This window comes from Girardinichthys multiradiatus, chromosome 22 (assembly GCF_021462225.1).
Source record: "Girardinichthys multiradiatus isolate DD_20200921_A chromosome 22, DD_fGirMul_XY1, whole genome shotgun sequence".
Lineage (NCBI taxonomy): Eukaryota > Metazoa > Chordata > Actinopteri > Cyprinodontiformes > Goodeidae > Girardinichthys > Girardinichthys multiradiatus.
This window is the reverse complement of record NC_061814.1, coordinates 23,718,242-23,724,303: the sequence shown is the minus strand read 5'-3', so window position 1 is coordinate 23,724,303 and position 6,062 is coordinate 23,718,242.

The following is a 6,062-nucleotide window of genomic DNA, read 5'->3' as shown; positions in this document are numbered from 1 at the left end:
AAACATCCTGTTGGTCTAATCTGACCAAATTCACCGTATTCCATATATAAAATATTTGAAAACCATGTATTGTTTTCCTTCCACTTCACCATCTTGCACCATTTAGTGCTCTTTCTCATATGGAAATGATCACAAATTCCAAGGAAGTTCAGGGTTGTATCATGACAAAATGTGAACATTCTCAGGGGGTGTGAATACTTTTGTAAGGCTATGTAATTGTGGAGGCTCCCAAAGCATCAGGCTTCGAGGTCCTTTCACTCACATTCATCTGATATTTGGTTTCGATGACAACTACTTGATATTTTCATCCCTTTATTATATTAGGAGGGTCTCCTTATTTTAATTCCCAATTTTTAGCTTTTATTTGTCTCATCAGTTGAGACAAACACTGTCTTCCGGCTACAGCACAAGACTAAAGATTATACCATGCCTTTGCTTAATAATTATACAGGCGTTCTAATGAAGAACCTGTTTCCAAATTGCAATTTGCAACATTCTGAAACAAAATGTTGTGTCAAAGAAACAAGAAAGAACAATTTTCCTGTTTATAATAAGGTTACTATTGTCAGGATCTGGATTGTGTTTTTGTTTTTGTGCTTGGTTCATGTGTTCATTTTCAGACGGTACCGGAGCTCTCAGGTGTGCTGGGTGACAGGTGCGACTTATTCCAATGATTACTCTGAGGAGTACTTAAACAGGAGGCTGCCAGCACTTTGATGCCAGAGTGTTTTGCCACCAGTGGTCCAAGCTCGAGCCAAACACTAAGTTTATGCTTCGTTCTTCGACCTTGTGTAACTTTCTCTTTGCTCCTTATGCAGATTTAGAAAACCTAAGCTTTGGATCTATGTCACTGTGTACTGACCACGTCTTCGGAAATTACTCTGGGTGATCAAGCCTATCTATGCTTTGTGGATTTCATATCCTATCTCCGGTCTTCGTTTCGATTCACTTCAAGCTGGCAGTTTTCCTTCTTCCGTCGTCTCCTGGACCAAACCGTAAGCGTAACCTGTCCACCCTCCACCTTAGGAACCTCCTACAGACTCACCTTCGTCTAACTTGGATCCTGAATCTCTCTACCCCTGGCGACCTGACCATAGCTACTTAGTAAGCAGAACTATCGATCATATTAATTTATTCTTAGTTTCATTAACTTTTCGATTCCCTGTTCTCACTCGTTCTCTTCCCCTTTTCCCATACAGTTGGAGTTTCGACCATTACGTTCCTGATTATCTTCCTTTTAAATAAACAACCTTTTACTGATTTTTGTTCTTCTGAGTGTTTCTCTGTATGTGGGTCAGATCTATTGCAAAAATAACGACAACTATAAGTCATTTTTTTGTATATTACAAAATCTCTAGTGCATTTATAAATATATAATGACACTGACTGATTTTTAGTTCGTGTAACACATGGAGCACAAACAGGAGCCTAAACATTTGCAAAACATTTTCTATTTAAGTTAGGGACGTTGAAGTACCTTCATAAACATGTACTACATTAACATTTTCAATCTGAAGTTATAATTTTTAAAACAGTTGGTGATAAATTGGAATTTGAGCAGATCCAGAAATGACAGGAGGAAGATTATAAGCAGTAATTCACAGCCAAATCAGATAATAAAGCTTCTTTGCAGCATATGGTTTGGTTGTTCTCTGGGGATCTGGTTTTTAAATCTTCTTGTGCTGCTGGCTTTTAAAATCAACTTTAAGTTTGAGCAAAATAATCCCCTTGGACCTGGATCACGTGGTGTATTCTGATGCTGTGCAGCAATGGACAGATGTATAAAAGTTAATGTTGTCAAATCTAATTTATATAGTCCATTTACACATTCTAGAAAGCTTCCTACTAAAATGAATTTGGTTGGAGGATGTTACTCCGGGGTCTGGAGGTTCAATGAGATAATGTTCTAATAAAGCTTTACGTCATCTTCACCAACAGTCTCCAAAGAAAAGCAGACTTTATAACAGGAAACTAAATGCTTGAAATTCATTCACATTTCTAAATAAGAAGTATTGTATATCTGGTACCTTTCAGTTTTCATCTATTGGGTTACACTACTTTATTGATGAACCAAAACGTTTTATATAAATGCGACTGCTTTGGTTGATTTAGTGTTATTATTGGCCCATCTCACTGTTGTAACATTTTAACCCAGTTGAGCTCAGTACATAACATCAGGACTCATTTATTTAATGATTTAACTACAAGACTGACTGGGCTGTAGCTGAAGGACAACAAGCTGTTTAATATATATCCTTCTGGGATTTCTCCAGCCTGTTGGTCTCTCCGCCTTCCTGCTTGTCCTCTTGTCTCCCTGCCCTCGAGACGTCCTTGGTTGAAAACAGTCAGCTCTGGGTGGATGTAATTCTGGAGATACATGGTAAACTCTTGACCCATCTGCATTGTGGCCTCTCTGTTAGATGCTATTACGTGGGTCTCTAATTGCGGCTGACATTCATTTGCCCACTAAGGCTATCACCTTCTCCATTACAGCGCTGACTTCAGTCTCTGTTTTTGAACTTGTGCTGCAGAAGGATGTGCAGTTGTGTGCTTGTCTGTTCAACAGAATCCAGGGTGAGGTAACTGTTTGCACTGGAAAAATAATAAATAACCCTGCAGGAAAAGTGCTGGAGCTCTGTCTCCTGTGTGCCGTAAAAAAGGCACCTTCTTTGAAGAAGGACTCCCAAGAACACCAAATGTGAACTGAGTGCAGAGGTGCCATAGCTAGATTTCTCCGTGTTTTCTACAAGTATAGACACCTGCCTTCAGCGGCCCTGAACACTGTTGGAAGTAGACTAAAGTTGTATTGCTCTACATCTATCAGTTGTGATGCATTCCAATAGTTGTTTTTTTTTTTCCAGGATTTTCCTGTACTGAAATTTATCCATCTTTTCATCAACTTCCCTTTTCCTGCTGAGCAAAATCATTCCTTCAGCATGATCTGGCCACCACCATGTTTAACAGTGAGACAGTGTGTTCAGGGTGATGTTCAGAAATTGAATGTTTTGAACTTACATGCAAAATGTTGGTCTCATGGCTTGGACATGGTTGTTTCTTCTGTGTGTCTCTGCGTTGTCCTGTGATAGCTTGTCCAGGGCCAACCCCACCTCTCGCCCACCAGGCTCCCTATGAAACTGCAATACAAAGTGTGTATAGACGATGGATGGAAGGATATTAAATAATTGGAGCTGTTTTATAATCTGCTTTAAACTTCTCCACAACTCTATCCCTGACCTGTGTGGTGTGTTTCTGGATCTTCATGATACTTTTTCTTTCTCTAATGTCACAGAAGATCTATTTAAAATAAACAAAAGTGGATTGAACATATTCATCATAATGAGGTTATTTCTGCAGGGTACCTGACTGAAGAGGGCTGAATACAAATGCACATCATGTTATTCAGATTTTCATTTGTAAAAATAAAAAAGTACTATTTTTATTCCGCTTTACAATTTTGCAGTGTTTCACATAACATCCTAATACAATACACTACAATGGTACAATACTTTGTGGGTATAACTTGGCAAAATGTGGAGTTTAACAGTTTTTTTGTTGCAATATTGTTTTTGTAGCTCCTCCATTACTATGCTTCTGAAGTTTTATACTTTTAATTCATGAGGTGCAACCAATCAATGGATAATTTGATCTCTGACCTCTTGAGAAATGGCTGCAGTCCATTTATAAAAGTGGCAAAAATCAATATTTTTGCATTAACAGTGGATGAAATAATTAACCCTTTTATCTCCAGAGAAACATTTTGCTCCTCTCAGCTGATTTTCCCCCACGTTTGCTTTGCTCAGTGATGCTGTCTGTTTACTCCTGTGATTGCTGTTTCCCCTTCGCAAGCTAACCGTGGCAACGCTGGAGAAAATTTCATAGAAATACCAAAGATCAAATAACATAGTGTGAAAACAGCATATCAGACATAAAAGACATAAACAACAATAGCAGAGGAGAAATGAAATCAATATCACTTTGAAAACATTTTGTTTTGTTTAAAATAAATTGTTTTATTTTTTTAGATTTTTGAAGTTTGTTTCATTTTGCATCATAATAGTTATTTTTATTCTGTTACATTGTATTTTTACAGCTTTTGTTGTATTTTCACCTATTTATTTTTTTTATATTTTCTAAAATATTGTCTACTTTCTTGATTCTTTTCCAAATTTAGTTTAAGTCATATCCTGTCATTTTTAGTTCATGTCACACTATCAAACCATAAATTCTAGATTTTTTAAACATATCTTTAGTTTTTTCATTGCATTGAATGTTATATTGTGTTTTGTGAAAAAATATGATTTTTGATCTGTTGTTACAGATTGCTTCAAAGTTATTGGGTTTTCTGATTTCATGCTGTGTGTACATTCATATCGACCCTTCTTGGTCCAGGAAATGTACATTATTTTAGATTCATAAATACGATGATGGACAATGGAGATGAAGGTGAAACTGCTTGTTATGGAAGAGAAGGTGCATGGCCAGTGGCTGAGGAGGCAGCCAGCTGACTGTGCTGACAGAGTGAGGACACACAGAATGCGACATAGTATGGAGACATTGGCCTGGCAGCATAGCCATTAGCTGGGTGCTGCTTAGATCTTACATGCATGGAACAACTACATTGCTGTTATCTGTGGAAATGGCAGTGGACTTTCGGAGAACACCACCCCCATACACCCCCCTCACCATCCTCAACAACACCGTATCGGCCGTGGACCACTTCAGGTTCTTAGGAACCACCATCTCTGAGGACCTGAGATGGTCTTCACACATAGACACTGTTCGAAAGAAGGCCCAGCAGAGACTGTACTTCCTGAGGCAACTTAAGAAGTTCAACCTTCCACAGGAGCTGCTGGTCATCTTCTACACTGCCATCATTCAATCTGTCCTGTCTTCATCCATCTCAGTGTGGTTTGGCTCATCCACAAAACAGGACAGGTCCAGACTGCAACGAATAATCAGGACTGCAGAGAGAATAATCAGGGCTGACCTTCCCTCCATCCAGGACTTATTCAGGTCTAGGGTCAGAAAAGGTGCTGCAAAAATCTCTGCAGACCCCACACACTCTGCACATAAACTGTTTAGAGTTTTACCTTCAGGCCGTTGCTACAGAGCACTGTTCACTAAAACCAGCCGCCACAGAGACAGTTTCTTCCCCCAGGCTGTTTCTCTGTTGAACATTTAATAGAATACCAAACAACAGCATGTTACAAATGCACCTTTTTATACAAATATGTATATTTGTATATATGTATATTCTTTAATGCAAAAAACAAAAACCAGAGAGCAAAGTGTACCGGAGTCAAATTCCTTGTTTGTATGTATGAACTTGCCAATAAAGCTGATTCTGATCTTCCTACCCTTTGTGCCTTGGAAAAGATTATTTACAGTTGCAAATGCAGCATTTACTACAGCACATACAAGACTGTCTCCATAGCAATGTCACTGAATCCAGCTGAACATACTGGGAACTAACATAACAAAAAAATGATGGGTCAGCATTTATTCTGATGCTGTGGTGAATTCATTCATTGTAGATCATCATAGAAGCATGCAGAATAAATTGTTTTCAGTTTTAATTTTAAAACCTGTGTCTTTATTTTATATGCAGTTAAGTCCAAAATTATTCATTCGTCTGGCAGATCCTGCTTAAAAGTAATCTTTTAATTTTACCAACACGCTTCCTCTAACTGAAACTACAATTAACATTTTGGAATGGCCCACTCAAAGTCCTGACCTGAATCTGACAGAAAATCTGTGGAGAATAACTAAGGATTAGGGTGTTGGCAAGGAGGTCTTCCAACCTGAAAGACTTGGAGCTCATCACCAAAGAGAAATTGTCAAAATATCAGGGGAAACATGCAAAAACCGGTCAGAGCTTGAAAGATTGGATTGCAGTAATGCCAATAAAGGTTTTTCTATTGAATATTGAGAAGGATATAAATTTAATTTCCTATCAAAAACAAACTTCTTGGATGAAAGATAATGTTACATCTATATCAGCACTGGTTGGTTCCTTGTTGGTTGATATCCTCTGTTGCGCCTTGTTATGCCTGGTTACTATC